The sequence below is a fragment of the Camelina sativa genome, chromosome 12 (genome assembly GCF_000633955.1).
Source record: "Camelina sativa cultivar DH55 chromosome 12, Cs, whole genome shotgun sequence".
In the NCBI taxonomy this organism is placed as follows: Eukaryota; Viridiplantae; Streptophyta; class Magnoliopsida; order Brassicales; family Brassicaceae; genus Camelina; species Camelina sativa.
In genome coordinates, this window is record NC_025696.1 from 32612778 (window position 1) to 32632344 (window position 19567).

Consider the following 19567-nt stretch of genomic DNA (forward strand, 5'->3'; position numbering starts at 1 on the left):
TGTCACCATCTTCTCCCGTCGTCATTGTTTCTTCTTATTNTTGATCGTAGCTGCTCTTGTTAACTTGGAGAATGCTATGACGCGTTCGATTGAATCCGAAATCTAACAGTTTTAGAAAACATGTTTTAGTTGAAAGGGATGAACAATAAACAAGAAAGTGACAAAGAAAGAATAGATAAAGAAATTTTACTGACAAAGCCAATCGCCGGAGTAGAAACGTTGGTGGTTGGCCCAATCAGAGTAGTTAACGTCGGAGTTCCAACTGTATCTTCCACCGCCTACTCTGTGAAGACTTGATTCCACTTCTACTATGATTAATATCACCACTGTAACATATATTAATGCCCATAATTGTTTCCCCATCTTCTTTTTTTTTTTTTTTTTTTTTTTTTTTTTTTTTTTTTTTTTTTTTCAAACCCGCTCTGATACCATAACAATGTGGTAGGCGTCGAAGTTGATCTTCTCATTAATCTTTACAAGAGTATATATACAATCCCAAAGAACCCTAGAGATTATTCTAGACTTGAGGACCAAGACTCTTTACAATAGGAAATATAACATAAGCGAAGATATTTATAGATATTTATATAATAATCTAAGAAATAACAATGGAGGGTCTTGGATCATCATCTCCTTTTGGAGCTCCACATTGTCCATCACCATCTTCTTTAGATCATTGAAATCCTCTAAGAGTTGGTTCTGTTTGCTTTTAACGATCTTAATCTCCTCTAGAAGAGCATCATCAACTCAACAGAACATGTGTTTCTCCTTCTTCTCTTGAAATCATTTTCTGATAACAATATTTAATAAATTTTGATGGAATAAGAGCAGATAAAAGTATATTAACTTCATACCCACAATGCATATGTAGAATCTTCGATACGGATTTTCTTTTGTCTTTGAGGTGTAGGTCATAATCTCTCCACCACACCAGCACCTACTCGGAACTCCAACCTGATAAGTTCTCGAAATCACCCGAGACAAACCTGCAATTGAAGAACTAATCCAATTATGGTTAATTAGATCGATTATAGTGTATAAGTGACATTGAGAAGAGTTACTATGTGTACAGGAGGAAATAGATAGAGGCCAATAGTACATAGTGAATTTAGTTGAGCAGCTATAGTAGGGGGCCTCCTACAGACTGACTGCCCTCTAATAATTGGTTACACAATAAACTTAATATGATTTCTCTCTAATTTTCCGTCATAGTAGTAATCACAATGATATGTATATTATCAACTCATTTCTTTGATATTAATCACAAGCGGTTTCTTTAATATCAGTCATAATGTAATTTAAATAGAGGCAGCTCATTTCATTCCATGAGCTCAATACAAACACGGAGATCAAACCATTTGAGTGGTTGATGTTTTATTTGGTGAAAATAATATTTTTCTTAAATAACATATTATAAGAATTTTTTTATCTACCATACTTATAATATTAACATCCGCGCCACAAACAATATTTTAAGTAATTTTTTAATCTAATATTACTTATTGATCAAGAAAAAAATTACTTATAATATGTAACAGAAAAATAAACAAGGAAAGTCGTCACTATTGTAAAGAAGAGTTGTTGTACTGTTGAAACAAGATGCTGTAACGGTTGCTAAAAAATCTGGCGATTGCTCTCTTTTCCCAGGAACACTTTTTCTCACTACAATAAACACATCCACATCATGTCTTGTCATTGCCGTTGACATTTTGATTTTTGATTGACATTATCACTGTCGTTTTAACATGTCGCAGTCACTCATCCAACAATATGAAAAAGAACAGGGTCTTAGTTAGTGGCACGGGTACTAACCTAATTTATATGAAAAGATGTGAATTTTCTCTATATGAGTGCCACATCAGCACATACAAAGTTGACACATGTACAACTTAAAAAAAAATTTGTGAAAAACGTTTACTTCCTCTGCTTTCTTAAGGTTCATTATGCATTCAAATGATCATTATAATTATCGTAAGTAAAGTACCCATAATTACATGTAAGAAAAAAAACGAGTAATGTATAGGTCTTTTATCTTGAGTTAATAAGTTGTATGTTGTATAATCTATTTTTTCACTAAAATCTGGATCTTTTTTTCTCTGTCACAATTCTTTCGTTTTTTTGTTTTTTTCTCTTTCTTTCAGTTCTTTGTTTCCCACTCGTTTTCTTTGTTCTCTATAAGATGTTGGGATCGATGGCAACCGCGACTACCACCGCGAACACTCCCACAAATAATAAGCTCTATGGTATCTGATGTGATCACAGGATCGATCACTCGGCCGTGAACACTCGATCCAAGCCGGAGCATACTCCCGGAGCACCATGTTTCACGGACGAGTTGATCTCTATCCAATCTCAACTCCGACATCTTGGAGAAATGTTGGGCTAAGTAGAGACATCTTACGCCCTTGGAGAATCATCACTGAACCAACACTCGTCCCTTATGACTTCACCAACGCCGGATCTGCAAGTTCCTTACCAGCCGAAACAAGATGTTTTGACGTGGAACAGGCCGACTACCGACCTGATTAAAGACGCCGCACCAACAGAGCAAGCCGAACGTACGCTGAGCCTAGGACATGATTTCGATCGACAAGGCGGTCCAGAAGGAGTCATTGGTCTGAGAGGAATCATAGAGACGCCAGCCGAGCCTCCTGACCACCAAGCTTGCATACTCGGAAATACAAGTTCCAGTCAATACGCGGACCAAGGTCAATTCGTGACAGCTCTCGATCAAGACCGAGCCAACACTCGACCGCCATGTTCAGAACCGGACACGGTGCACAAATCCTCACTCGTCATGTGTATTAAGCCACTAGGCGAGGCCAATGAAGAGTCTGCCCGTGCAATCAACTACATATCCAAACTTTGCTTGTTAATGGGGAGTTTCAAGCAAGTTGAGCCACTGGAGATGGCCATTGAGGGATATTTTCAGTCGGTATTGTTCATGACTACTTCAAGTAGTAAGCTCCAGCTGGGAGTCGCCTATACTGTGCCATCCTTCTCCACTCTTAGCGCCAAGGCCGTTACCGCACAAGGTCCTATGGCGACGCATTTATCCAACTTTGGTGCGGATCAAACCTTTGTGTGGCATCCTGGAGAGCTTCGACAACCAACCACGGTTCATGAAGGGATCGCAGCGCTCAATGCCACTGGCCTTACCGGGGAAATCTTATCCTTTTCTCTTAAGGCCTTACTTTTCCCATTTGATCCCGGTAAAATCATACCGCGGTTGAACTTTTGATGCTGCTGATTCGGTTTTCCTTTTTGATCCAGGTGATGAGCAAAGTTTTGAGGTCAAAACTTCTATAAGAGGGAGGGAATGATGTGATCACAGGATCGATCACTCGGCCGTGAACACTCGATTCTCTCGGACGTCTCGTGGCCACCTCTCGGACAACACTCGGCCACTCAGCCACTCGGACATCACTCGGGACAACTTGAGACCGGCCTTCCTAGTGATGTGCGGCACCAACGAGTCCCCAAGGATCATCAAGCAGGAGCAAGACAAGTCACCTAATGGACATTTCAAGCCAAGCTCCAACCTTCACACCAATGGCTCATGGCTAGCATCACCATTGAAGAGCCTTGAGTCGCGACCAGCTTTGGGAAGCTTGATTTGTGTGTTTTCACCACCAAGCCAAGGTGAAGACATCCCTAAGCCATTAGAAGGAGCTGTACTCTTTTTCCTACTTTGGGTTTGTCCCAATGGGTTTACCAAAGAGGTTTTAACGAGGCAGCGAGCTCTAGTGCATCTCCACTTCGTTCCCACTTGGCTCATGACTTGGAAACACTTATTGACATGCTTAGGAGCCAAGGAAGTGAAGATCCTATCCACGTCCAGCCAATGATGTGGCCACCCTATCTCCTTCCCTTCCTTTCTTTTGAATTTCTTCTTGAACCTTCTATGACCGTTGGATTGGTCTTTGCTTTGATTTACTTTTGCTTTTTCTTTTTGGCCATGTGTGTGGTTTAGATCATGGATACGTTTTCTAGGGTTAAGTGTCTCCCATTTGTAAGCCTCCCTATCTAAAGGCCTAAACCCTCATTGTAAAACTTAGACTTGAAGATTGAATTAATTTCCAAAGAGAGAGTCTTTGTTTCTTTTCTCACCTCTCTCCTTAGCCTAAGTCTGGGACTTGGCTCTTGAGAAATCTTAGAAGGTTCGCGAACCGGGTTCGAGACCTTCTAGTCCGACCGTATCACGGACCGTGCCATCTCCCGTGGGTCGTCGAATCAATCCACCTTCGATTCCATCATCTCGCAACCTTCGCAACCACCGACGTTTCCCTCGCATCCTCTCGAGATCTCCATCGTTCCGTCTCGCAACATCTCGAGTCCATCCTCGCTTCGTCTCGCATTCGTTCGTGAATCCCCCTCATTCCACCTCGTGCACCACTCTCGATCCTTTCCGCATTCCCCCGTATCGTCTCGCCCCATCCGTACCGAGCTGTCTCGATCCGTTTGAGCGAGCAAGTCCGAGTCTTTCGTGCATCTCACGAATCCTTCGGTGTTTCTTCTTCCAAAACTCATTTCCATCGATCGATAAGCTTCTCCAACCGATCCAAGGCGATTGACCAGAGCAAAGTCACCCCTAGATCGATCGGACCGAAGACGTGACCGTACGACCGATCCGAGTACTGTCCATCGATCACATCAGGATTGCTCAGATCCGGGCTTACATACCAGTTCTGCTTGATTTCAAAAAAGTTCAATTATGATGTCTGGTGTGAGCTTTTTGAGACTCACTGCGGCAATTTTGGTGTCCTTGGAAACCTCAGTAGCTCCTCTGCCATGTCTTCCAACGAGGAGAAGTAGTGGACGGAACGTGATGACCTTGTCAAGATGTCGATCTATGCCACGGTGTCGGCACAACTTCTCCACACCACCCTCAAAGCCAAGTCTACGGCCTGTGATTTATGGCTTACTCTAGAAGTCCCTGATTACAAACATAAGCTGAAAACACTTGTTGATATTTCAGCCAATGTTGACGCACCGATGATAGATCATGCCTTGGTCATGCACATGCTTAATGGATTGTCTGCTAAGTTTGACTGTATCATTAACGTGATTCAGCATTACACGCCATTTCCATCTTTCATCAAGGCTCGATCAATGCTCTTAATGGAAGAGAAGAGAATCACCAAGCAGGTTCCACCAACTCCAGAACACAACACTGACTCCTCGTCCCATATTGTGTTATGTACACAAACTCGGATCAACATCAACAACGCTCGTAACACTACAACAGCAACAACAAAAACAACAACTTCAGACGCAATAACTACAACAAAAATCATGGTCGGGGTGGCCAGAATAGAAGAGGTCGTGGTCGCTACAACAACAACAACTGGAACTACAATGCATATGTGGCATCACCATGGTCTTATCCTCAAGCACCTTGGATATTTTCTAACTCATACAACTCACCTCCTTGGTTCAGACCATAATACTACATGCCACAAATGCATCCTTGGTTAGCTATATCTGGCTCATTCTAGCCACGGCAACAAGGGGAGGTACATTACACTCATGGCGTGCCATCTTTCTCTCCAGTAGGTGGCACACAACCGTTTTTTTACACGGCTCTTCCTCAGACATTCAGTACTATGAACCTTCAAGATCCAACCAACAACAAGTGGGTGATGGATACGGGTGCAACGAATCATGTTATAGCTGAGCCAGGTAAGCTATGTTCCCTTTTTAATATGAGCATTATTCTTTCTATTACTTTTGGCAACAGTTCTTGAAACGACCCGACCCGTTTTTTTTTTAAAAATAATAATAATAATAATAATAATAATAATAATAATAATAATAATAATAATAATAATAATAATAATAATAATAATAATAATAATAATAATAATAATAATAATAATAATAATAATAATAATAATAATAATAATAATAATAATAATAATAATAATAATAATAATAATAATAATAATAATAATAATAATAATAATAATAATAATAATAATAATAATAATAATAATAATAATAATAATAATAATAATAATAATAATAATAATAATAATAATAATAATAATAATAATAATAATAATAATAATAATAATAATAATAATAATAATAATAATAATAATAATAATAATAATAATAATAATAATAATAATAATAATAATAATAATAATAATAATAATAATAATAATAATAATAATAATAATAATAATAATAATAATAATAATAATAATAATAATAATAATAATAATAATAATAATAATAATAATAATAATAATAATAATAATAATAATAATAATAATAATAATAATAATAATAATAATAATAATAATAATAATAATAATAATAATAATAATAATAATAATAATAATAATAATAATAATAATAATAATAATAATAATAATAATAATAATAATAATAATAATAATAATAATAATAATAATAATAATAATAATAATAATAATAATAATAATAAATATTCTACAACTAGTGGTCCCATACCCACTATCCACCTAACAACAAACATGCAACATCGGATAACATAAACAATATCATTAACCAACAAATATCCAATAATAAATAACCAATATCAAAGTATAACAATAATCCAATAATCATTCATCAGAAAACATAAAACCATCAACCTAGCAATGTTCTAATGACCCAAATCTAGCAACCTAGCAATGTCAGACAACATCAAATCGAGTCCCTAGAACATCCTCCTCTTCATTGCCTTGATTTCACGGTCATACTTTGCTTTTACCTGCACCACAAACACAAATTGAGATGCATGAGTATTTTATAAACACTCAGCGAGACAATCCTTCCATCTACTGGGCTATACACATAAGCAATAAGATCTCTACATGCCACAAACATCAATCAATAAAACAAACCATGCAATATACAAAGCAACGCAACATTCGGTGTAACTGAGGAAGGGTGTCGACCGACACTCGCCAAAGTTGTCGAGCAGTTCTCTCATTGGTGTCGATCGAGAATCATGTGGAGATGTTGATTTCCTTCAATCAGAAACTCCGAATCTTGCCTCCAATCTTCTCCAATCCGCTCCATGCATCCCCAGAAGCCAAAACCCAGCCATAGCAGCCACAAATAACCATAGAGAACTCAATCAAACAACCACACAAGCACCAAATCACAAAAAAAAAAAAAAAACTAGAGATCTTAGCTTAGATAAGCCATGGTCATGCACTCACCTATTTGCAGGAAGTTTCTGACCAACAATGACGAATCCCTCACTCCCAGAAAGCTTCTAACACCTTCCTAGCTTCAGATCCCTCAAGAACAGCAAAGAAATCTCACCAATCTCCCCAAAAACTCAAGAACGCTTCTATTCTCTCTTTTCTCTCAAAAACAAGGAAACATCGACAAAAGAACTTTCCCAAAACCCTTTATGTCAACATTTCACTTAAATAGTCTGGTTCAATGGTTTTCCTTAAATCCAACCGACCCAAATCGATAATTCAATTGAACTGGTCGAACCAGAAATCAATGGTGTCGACCGACACCACCATTGGTGTCGATCGACACCCATCCCCAAAATACAAATTTTGGTTCGCGGATGTTACAATTCTTCCCCACCAACATAAGTTCATCCTCGAATCTCGAACAACCATCAGCCAAGGAATCTCGTGCAACCGTCGCCACGGTCCGCACTCCTCCGACCGATTTACGAAAGTTCACGTCTAGGTGATAGACTCATGTTCCAGGCATTATTTGCTCTTAACTTTTGGACTTTCCTTTACTCATAGGTCTTAACCTTGAGTTTTTATTGGCTCCTCATCAGGCCTAAGTCTGCATGCCACAATGCTGGCTCCTCATCGGGCTGAAACCCGCATGCCATAATATATAAGAAAGTCTAATATTCGTCTCTCGGGTTGCCACCCTACAACGCGCCCCCGGATCGTCATCCGAAGTTGATATACCAACCATGCTCTCAGAATATGGCAGTACTAGGAGAACCAAAGTCCCCCAAGAGTCGCGAGCAAATAATTCTGAACACGTCTGAGTCCTATCCCTAACCAGTTTTCCTTCCCGTGGCTCGCGTAAAACAACACAATGTCCTACCAACCACATACCCCCTCAGTGGAATACCTCACGACAAAACATGGATCATATACATGCCACAAGGGCCACCACAAAGGCCTACAAATATCCTAAGCAGGACCGCCACCAAGGCTAAAAAAATGTTCTAAAAAGGACCGCCACTAAGGCCAAACAAATGTCCTCAACAGGACTGCCACAAAGGCCAAACCAATGTCCTCAACAGGACCGTCACAAAGACCACGTGTCCCAAAGGACCGTCACGAGGACCACTCGTCCTGAAGGACCGTCACGAAGACCACTTGTCCCAAAGGACCGTCACGAAGACCACCATTCGCGAAGGATTGCCTAAACAGGCCACACGTCCCGAAGGACCATCACGAAGACCACACATCGCGAAGGACCGCCTAAAACAGGCACATTGCCTAAACAGCCCGCCACAAAGGCCACACAATTGGCTAAACAGACTGCCACAAAGGACACACAATTGGCTAAACAGCCCGCCACAAAGGGCACACAGTCGGCTAAACAGCCCACCACAAGGCCACACAACGTCTCAAAAGACTGCCTCACACGGGCACAATGATTCAAAAGTCCACCACGAAGACCACACAAGCCACTCCAAGGCTCACACCAACAAAAATGGACAAATCCTAACTTCCATAAAACTTTTCATTTTTAGACTTTCTACTTTTGGAAACTATCCACTTTTAGAAACTTATATTTCAAGAAAATTTCCCTTACAACCACCGCCTCACGGAAATTTCGTATCCAAAACACCACCTCATCTTGTTACTTAGTCACACAACCAACCACCCCTAAGCAACCAAGTAAACAAGAGAGATGGGCTGGAATACTCCATTCCCGCTCCAGCCACGGATTACAAATGGGACCAGGCTAGACAAGCTTAAGTCGCGGCTTTCTTCTCATACCACTTCTTAAACCGTGTCTTTATCCTCGCCTCTGGTTCCCAAGTCTGCTCCTCAACACCATCAAAGTCCCAAAGGACTTTCATCAAAGGATTCTTCTTCTTCCAAAGTTCCTTTATTCTCCTCTCGAGAACCCTCATTGGTCTCGCCTCCAAGGTCATGTTAGGCTGAAGATCTTCAGGAATCTTAGCCAACAACCGATCATCCTCACGGAGACACTTCCGCAACATAGACACATGGAAAACCTTGTGGAATGCACGCATAACCTCAGGCAACTCCAGCCTATATGCTATCGGTTCCACCTGCTCAATCACTCTGAACGGACCCATATACCTTGGACTCAACTTAGTCTCTGTCAATGACTTGTTCAGACCCCGCAAAATAGCCATCTTGAGGTACATTCTGTCTCTTACCTAAAACTCAAGATCTCTCCTCCTCTTGTCAGCATAACTCCTCTGTCTATCATGAGCCTCCTTCATGTTCAGTTTGAGGACCCGAATCTTCTCCGAGGTCTCCTGAACAAAACTAGCACCATACATACTCCTCTCTCCCACCTGAGTCCAGCATAACGGTGTACGACATCGCCTCCCATACAAAGCCTCATAAGGAGCCATCTTAATGCTCGCCTGATAACTGTTGTTGTAAGCAAACTTTACCAGGTTCAAGTGGTCTGCCCAATGGCCACCCCAATCAAACACACACATCCTCAGCAAATTCTCCAGCGTCTGGATCGTCCTCTCTAACTGTCCATCTGTCTGGAGATGATAAGTTGTACTCATATGCACCTTAGTGCCCATCTCTGCCTGTCATGCTATCCAGAACACCGAAGTGAACTTAGAATCCCTATCAGATCCAATACTCGCTCGCACTCCATGCAACCTGACAATCTCCTTCACTTATTTCTTAGCCAAGACCGCTGCTCCATCAGTCTTCTTAATGGCCAGAAAATATGCTGACTTAGTCAAATGGTCCACAATGACCCAAATAGCATCAAAAGTCCGAGACACTGGCAAACCTACCACGAAGTCCATCGTGATCATATCCCACTTCCACTCTCGAATGGGCAAACTCTTCAGTAACCCACCTGGAACCTGATGCTCAGCCTTCACTAGCTGACACACATCACACCTCGCGACCCAACTAACTATATCCTTCTTCATCTAGACCCAGTAATAGTACCTCTTGAGATCACAGTACATCTTAGTCGCTCCTGGATGAATAGAAAACATGCTTGCATGAGCCTCCCTCAGAATCTCCTGCCTCCTCCTCATCTTGGGCACACAAATCCGCCCATGTACCAAAATAGTACCATTAGCTGAGACCTGAGACACTGAATCAACATCCTTTGAGGCATTCACCAGCCCTAAATCCTTCTCCTGAGCCAACCGTACCCTGCTCAGAAGATCCGCTTCAGCCGCCTCCAAACCTAACGGCTCCTGAGAAACCTCACATAACCTCAACGCACTGATCTCTCCTACCAGAGACTCCATCTCCTGCTCCTGAGCCGAAGCTACCCTCTTCCGACTCAGAACATCTGCAACCAAGTTAGCCTTACCAGGGTGATAGACTATCTCCAAATCATAATCCGCCACCAGCTCCATCCACCGCCTCTGCCTCAAGTTCAGCTCAGATGAGTGAATATATACTCCAGGCTCTTATGATCTGTAAACACTTGTATTTTTGCACTATAAAGATAAGATTTCCAAATCTTCAGGGCAAAAACTACATCAGCCATCTCCAAATCATGAGTAGGATAGTTGTCCTCATGCTTCCGCAACTGCCGTGAAGCGTAGGCAATCACCTTCCCATGCTGGATCAACACACACCCCAAACCAACTCTGGATGCATCAGTAGAAACCCCCTCTGTAGAAACAATATGACCCAGAAAATCCATCTCACGCTGCCAAAAACTGCACTTTCTCAACTTAGCAAACAACTTCAGCTCTCGCAGCTTCTCCAGAACTACCCTCAAATGCACTGCATGCTTCTCAGGACTCTTAGAAAATACCAGGATATCGTCGATGAAAATGATGACAGACACGTCCAGAAACTCCTGAAACACGCTGTTTAGCAATCTCATAAACGCTGATGGCGCGTTAGTCAACCCAAAAGGCATCACCACAAACTCATAATACCCATACCTCATCCTGAATACAGTCTTCCTCACACCTGCCTCATCTATCGGAATCTAATGATAACCCGACGTCAGATCTATCTTGGAGAACCAAGTAGCACCCCTCAACTGATCCAACAACTCATCGATCCTGGGAAAAGGGTACTTGTTCTTCGCAGTGACCCGGTTCAAACCCCGATAATCAATGCACAAGAGGAAACTCCCATCCTTCTTCTTAACAAATAACACCAGCGCTTTCCACGGTGATACACTAGGACAGATGTATCCCTTGCTCAATAAATCCTCTAGCTGCTTCTTCAGCTCTGCCATCTCTGCTGGAGCCATTCTGTAAGGAGTTTTGGATAACGGTGTCGCTCCCGGTTCCATTTCAATCGTGAAAGGATCAGACCGAGATGGTGGTAACCCCTGCAACGACTGGAACACATCCTCAAATTCCTCCACAACCTGAATACCGATAACCGTAGACTGCCCCACTGACTCTGGCAATGATATAGTTACCAAATAAGCCTCACGGTCCTTCTCGATCATCTTCCCAGCCTGAATGGCCGAGATCACGAGACTCGCCGAAGTCGGTCTAATACCCTGAAAAACCAACTTCCCTCCTGGACGCTCAAACTCCACTCTACCCCGATGGCAATCAAGACACAGATGTACCGTATGCCAATACAACCAATCCATCCCAAGGATAACATCATACAACTCCACTAGACTGATAAGCAAATCTGCTGGCCACGTCTCTCCTGCGATCTGAAAATCAACTCCCCTAGCACGTCCAAAGACCCTTAGAAACTTGCCTCCCGTAACTCTAACAACTCATGTACGCTCCCCGGGATCTCCTCGGATGTCAGCACTCTATCCACACTCTAGAGTAATGAAGCTATAAGAAGCTCCAGAATCAAACATAACATGGGACTTAAACCCGCCCACCAACAAGGTCCCTACACAAACCTCATGTGTTGAGAACCTAACACTTTATCACAGGAAAACATAAAATCTGAACCTACTGAAATTCACAAAGTTTAAGTACTAGAAATTATACCTGTGATTGCCACGGCACTGGTTCCACCAGGCTCGACCGTCGTGTACATCCGTGGCGCCTGCTCAATCCGTGCCACCTGCTGCACTCCATGCTGCACCACTTGCTGCACCGCTGCTACTGCCATCTGCTGCAACTTGGGACACTTGGGCTTGATGTGCTCAGGCTCCCTGCAATTATAGCATACACGAACCGTTGCCGTCGGAGCACTCCTCTAGGGACAGCTAGCTACCTTGTGATCCATGCTCCCACCACCAAAGCATCCTGCACCACTCGGTCTCTGCGTAGCCTCCTACATCCTCTTGGTTCCCTCCGCAGGCTTACCGCCCCTGCTAGAACCTCCATGATGATGAGCCTTCCTAGGCTGCACCGCTAGACTAACCGTCACTGCCTGTGCCCAGATATCCTCCTCAATCTCTGCTGCAGTCTCCACCACCTCTGCACGCGTAGCATAACTCCGTCCTCTACAATGGACCCTCAAGTCATCACGAAGAGCCCTCATAAACTTCCTGATCTAGGCCACCTCAGACTCCATAGCACGGCCCCCATAAGACAGAAGTCGACTGAACTCCAAGTCCAGCTCCCGCACTGACCGTGTCCCCTGAGATAACTGAAGGAACTGCACCTCCAACCGATCTAATGCCTCTCTCGGAAAGTACTTGCGGTTGAACTCCTCCACAAAGTCAGTCCAAGTCATCTCCCTCTGCACTCTGCTAGCAGCCACTGATATCCACCACACCTGAGCATCACCAATCAAGTGGTGGACCCCTATGTCCACCCAAAACTCCTCAGGACATCTTAGAGTCTGGAAGTTACATTCCACACTCGTCCTCCACGCATCTGCAGCAGTAGGATCTGTACCACCCGAAAACCACGTAGTATCAATGCCACGCATCTCCCTCAACATAGACACATAACGACTATGTTCTCCCGCATCCGTAGCCACTGGCTGCCGCTCCTCCGCCACCACTGGTGGCACTACCTGAGCTTGAGCCGGTACCACTGCTGGCAACCGCTCCAANGACCGATTTACGAAAGTTCACGTCTAGGTGATAGACTCATGTTCCAGGCATTATTTGCTCTTAACTTTTGGACTTTCCTTTACTCATAGGTCTTAACCTTGAGTTTTTATTGGCTCCTCATCAGGCCTAAGTCTGCATGCCACAATGCTGGCTCCTCATCGGGCTGAAACCCGCATGCCATAATATATAAGAAAGTCTAATATTCGTCTCTCGGGTTGCCACCCTACAACGCGCCCCCGGATCGTCATCCGAAGTTGATATACCAACCATGCTCTCAGAATATGGCAGTACTAGGAGAACCAAAGTCCCCCAAGAGTCGCGAGCAAATAATTCTGAACACGTCTGAGTCCTATCCCTAACCAGTTTTCCTTCCCGTGGCTCGCGTAAAACAACACAATGTCCTACCAACCACATACCCCCTCAGTGGAATACCTCACGACAAAACATGGATCATATACATGCCACAAGGGCCACCACAAAGGCCTACAAATATCCTAAGCAGGACCGCCACCAAGGCTAAAAAAATGTTCTAAAAAGGACCGCCACTAAGGCCAAACAAATGTCCTCAACAGGACTGCCACAAAGGCCAAACCAATGTCCTCAACAGGACCGTCACAAAGACCACGTGTCCCAAAGGACCGTCACGAGGACCACTCGTCCTGAAGGACCGTCACGAAGACCACTTGTCCCAAAGGACCGTCACGAAGACCACCATTCGCGAAGGATTGCCTAAACAGGCCACACGTCCCGAAGGACCATCACGAAGACCACACATCGCGAAGGACCGCCTAAAACAGGCACATTGCCTAAACAGCCCGCCACAAAGGCCACACAATTGGCTAAACAGACTGCCACAAAGGACACACAATTGGCTAAACAGCCCGCCACAAAGGGCACACAGTCGGCTAAACAGCCCACCACAAGGCCACACAACGTCTCAAAAGACTGCCTCACACGGGCACAATGATTCAAAAGTCCACCACGAAGACCACACAAGCCACTCCAAGGCTCACACCAACAAAAATGGACAAATCCTAACTTCCATAAAACTTTTCATTTTTAGACTTTCTACTTTTGGAAACTATCCACTTTTAGAAACTTATATTTCAAGAAAATTTCCCTTACAACCACCGCCTCACGGAAATTTCGTATCCAAAACACCACCTCATCTTGTTACTTAGTCACACAACCAACCACCCCTAAGCAACCAAGTAAACAAGAGAGATGGGCTGGAATACTCCATTCCCGCTCCAGCCACGGATTACAAATGGGACCAGGCTAGACAAGCTTAAGTCGCGGCTTTCTTCTCATACCACTTCTTAAACCGTGTCTTTATCCTCGCCTCTGGTTCCCAAGTCTGCTCCTCAACACCATCAAAGTCCCAAAGGACTTTCATCAAAGGATTCTTCTTCTTCCAAAGTTCCTTTATTCTCCTCTCGAGAACCCTCATTGGTCTCGCCTCCAAGGTCATGTTAGGCTGAAGATCTTCAGGAATCTTAGCCAACAACCGATCATCCTCACGGAGACACTTCCGCAACATAGACACATGGAAAACCTTGTGGAATGCACGCATAACCTCAGGCAACTCCAGCCTATATGCTATCGGTTCCACCTGCTCAATCACTCTGAACGGACCCATATACCTTGGACTCAACTTAGTCTCTGTCAATGACTTGTTCAGACCCCGCAAAATAGCCATCTTGAGGTACATTCTGTCTCTTACCTAAAACTCAAGATCTCTCCTCCTCTTGTCAGCATAACTCCTCTGTCTATCATGAGCCTCCTTCATGTTCAGTTTGAGGACCCGAATCTTCTCCGAGGTCTCCTGAACAAAACTAGCACCATACATACTCCTCTCTCCCACCTGAGTCCAGCATAACGGTGTACGACATCGCCTCCCATACAAAGCCTCATAAGGAGCCATCTTAATGCTCGCCTGATAACTGTTGTTGTAAGCAAACTTTACCAGGTTCAAGTGGTCTGCCCAATGGCCACCCCAATCAAACACACACATCCTCAGCAAATTCTCCAGCGTCTGGATCGTCCTCTCTAACTGTCCATCTGTCTGGAGATGATAAGTTGTACTCATATGCACCTTAGTGCCCATCTCTGCCTGTCATGCTATCCAGAACACCGAAGTGAACTTAGAATCCCTATCAGATCCAATACTCGCTCGCACTCCATGCAACCTGACAATCTCCTTCACTTATTTCTTAGCCAAGACCGCTGCTCCATCAGTCTTCTTAATGGCCAGAAAATATGCTGACTTAGTCAAATGGTCCACAATGACCCAAATAGCATCAAAAGTCCGAGACACTGGCAAACCTACCACGAAGTCCATCGTGATCATATCCCACTTCCACTCTCGAATGGGCAAACTCTTCAGTAACCCACCTGGAACCTGATGCTCAGCCTTCACTAGCTGACACACATCACACCTCGCGACCCAACTAACTATATCCTTCTTCATCTAGACCCAGTAATAGTACCTCTTGAGATCACAGTACATCTTAGTCGCTCCTGGATGAATAGAAAACATGCTTGCATGAGCCTCCCTCAGAATCTCCTGCCTCCTCCTCATCTTGGGCACACAAATCCGCCCATGTACCAAAATAGTACCATTAGCTGAGACCTGAGACACTGAATCAACATCCTTTGAGGCATTCACCAGCCCTAAATCCTTCTCCTGAGCCAACCGTACCCTGCTCAGAAGATCCGCTTCAGCCGCCTCCAAACCTAACGGCTCCTGAGAAACCTCACATAACCTCAACGCACTGATCTCTCCTACCAGAGACTCCATCTCCTGCTCCTGAGCCGAAGCTACCCTCTTCCGACTCAGAACATCTGCAACCAAGTTAGCCTTACCAGGGTGATAGACTATCTCCAAATCATAATCCGCCACCAGCTCCATCCACCGCCTCTGCCTCAAGTTCAGCTCAGATGAGTGAATATATACTCCAGGCTCTTATGATCTGTAAACACTTGTATTTTTGCACTATAAAGATAAGATTTCCAAATCTTCAGGGCAAAAACTACATCAGCCATCTCCAAATCATGAGTAGGATAGTTGTCCTCATGCTTCCGCAACTGCCGTGAAGCGTAGGCAATCACCTTCCCATGCTGGATCAACACACACCCCAAACCAACTCTGGATGCATCAGTAGAAACCCCCTCTGTAGAAACAATATGACCCAGAAAATCCATCTCACGCTGCCAAAAACTGCACTTTCTCAACTTAGCAAACAACTTCAGCTCTCGCAGCTTCTCCAGAACTACCCTCAAATGCACTGCATGCTTCTCAGGACTCTTAGAAAATACCAGGATATCGTCGATGAAAATGATGACAGACACGTCCAGAAACTCCTGAAACACGCTGTTTAGCAATCTCATAAACGCTGATGGCGCGTTAGTCAACCCAAAAGGCATCACCACAAACTCATAATACCCATACCTCATCCTGAATACAGTCTTCCTCACACCTGCCTCATCTATCGGAATCTAATGATAACCCGACGTCAGATCTATCTTGGAGAACCAAGTAGCACCCCTCAACTGATCCAACAACTCATCGATCCTGGGAAAAGGGTACTTGTTCTTCGCAGTGACCCGGTTCAAACCCCGATAATCAATGCACAAGAGGAAACTCCCATCCTTCTTCTTAACAAATAACACCAGCGCTTTCCACGGTGATACACTAGGACAGATGTATCCCTTGCTCAATAAATCCTCTAGCTGCTTCTTCAGCTCTGCCATCTCTGCTGGAGCCATTCTGTAAGGAGTTTTGGATAACGGTGTCGCTCCCGGTTCCATTTCAATCGTGAAAGGATCAGACCGAGATGGTGGTAACCCCTGCAACGACTGGAACACATCCTCAAATTCCTCCACAACCTGAATACCGATAACCGTAGACTGCCCCACTGACTCTGGCAATGATATAGTTACCAAATAAGCCTCACGGTCCTTCTCGATCATCTTCCCAGCCTGAATGGCCGAGATCACGAGACTCGCCGAAGTCGGTCTAATACCCTGAAAAACCAACTTCCCTCCTGGACGCTCAAACTCCACTCTACCCCGATGGCAATCAAGACACAGATGTACCGTATGCCAATACAACCAATCCATCCCAAGGATAACATCATACAACTCCACTAGACTGATAAGCAAATCTGCTGGCCACGTCTCTCCTGCGATCTGAAAATCAACTCCCCTAGCACGTCCAAAGACCCTTAGAAACTTGCCTCCCGTAACTCTAACAACTCATGTACGCTCCCCGGGATCTCCTCGGATGTCAGCACTCTATCCACACTCTAGAGTAATGAAGCTATAAGAAGCTCCAGAATCAAACATAACATGGGACTTAAACCCGCCCACCAACAAGGTCCCTACACAAACCTCATGTGTTGAGAACCTAACACTTTATCACAGGAAAACATAAAATCTGAACCTACTGAAATTCACAAAGTTTAAGTACTAGAAATTATACCTGTGATTGCCACGGCACTGGTTCCACCAGGCTCGACCGTCGTGTACATCCGTGGCGCCTGCTCAATCCGTGCCACCTGCTGCACTCCATGCTGCACCACTTGCTGCACCGCTGCTACTGCCATCTGCTGCAACTTGGGACACTTGGGCTTGATGTGCTCAGGCTCCCTGCAATTATAGCATACACGAACCGTTGCCGTCGGAGCACTCCTCTAGGGACAGCTAGCTACCTTGTGATCCATGCTCCCACCACCAAAGCATCCTGCACCACTCGGTCTCTGCGTAGCCTCCTACATCCTCTTGGTTCCCTCCGCAGGCTTACCGCCCCTGCTAGAACCTCCATGATGATGAGCCTTCCTAGGCTGCACCGCTAGACTAACCGTCACTGCCTGTGCCCAGATATCCTCCTCAATCTCTGCTGCAGTCTCCACCACCTCTGCACGCGTAGCATAACTCCGTCCTCTACAATGGACCCTCAAGTCATCACGAAGAGCCCTCATAAACTTCCTGATCTAGGCCACCTCAGACTCCATAGCACGGCCCCCATAAGACAGAAGTCGACTGAACTCCAAGTCCAGCTCCCGCACTGACCGTGTCCCCTGAGATAACTGAAGGAACTGCACCTCCAACCGATCTAATGCCTCTCTCGGAAAGTACTTGCGGTTGAACTCCTCCACAAAGTCAGTCCAAGTCATCTCCCTCTGCACTCTGCTAGCAGCCACTGATATCCACCACACCTGAGCATCACCAATCAAGTGGTGGACCCCTATGTCCACCCAAAACTCCTCAGGACATCTTAGAGTCTGGAAGTTACATTCCACACTCGTCCTCCACGCATCTGCAGCAGTAGGATCTGTACCACCCGAAAACCACGTAGTATCAATGCCACGCATCTCCCTCAACATAGACACATAACGACTATGTTCTCCCGCATCCGTAGCCACTGGCTGCCGCTCCTCCGCCACCACTGGTGGCACTACCTGAGCTTGAGCCGGTACCACTGCTGGCAACCGCTCCAACATCTGTGCTAGCAAAGCCGCAAAATCAACTCTAGTGACTCCACCCGCTGGAACTCCCACACCCGAGACCCTAGCATCACCAGCCACTCGAGCACCAATACCGCCCCCTCCGGCCACACTCATGGAATCCTCTTGGACACCCTGCGACTCGCCATCACCCTCAGTTGTCACACTCTGGTCCACAGTATCACCAACTGCTGGGCCTCTGCCCCTACCACGACCACGTCCGCGTCCACGACAACGTCCGCGTCCACGACCACGACCAGCAACAACATCCTCTCTAACCATCTGCACTACCATGAACAGAAGGCTAAGCAAGCAATTATATAGAACACAAAAACATAACTCACCATGGAATCACACAGTAGGCTCGAAGAGGATGTTCTAGGACTTCATGCTACACACAATTGACTAACTCACATAATCAATCAAGACATGCAATCCCAAACATGTATAGCACAAAGCCTAGTAAACCCCAACCTAGAACCGTAAGGGCTCTGATATCAAACTGAAACGACCCGACCCATTTTTTTTTTAAATAATAATAATAATAATAATAATAATAATAATAATAATAATAATATAATAATAATAATAATAATAATAATAATAATAATAATAATAATAATAATAATAATAATAATAATAATAAATACTCTACATCTACAACTAGTAGTCCCATACCCACTAGCCACCTAACCACAAACACACAACAGCGGATAACAGAAACAATATCATTAACCAACAAATTTCCAATAATAAATAACTAGTATCAAAGTATAACAATAATCCAATAATCAATCATCATAAAACGTAAAACCAGCAACTTAGCAATGTTCTAATGACCCAAATCTAGCAACATAGCAATGCCAGACAACATCAAATCAAGTCCCTAGAACATA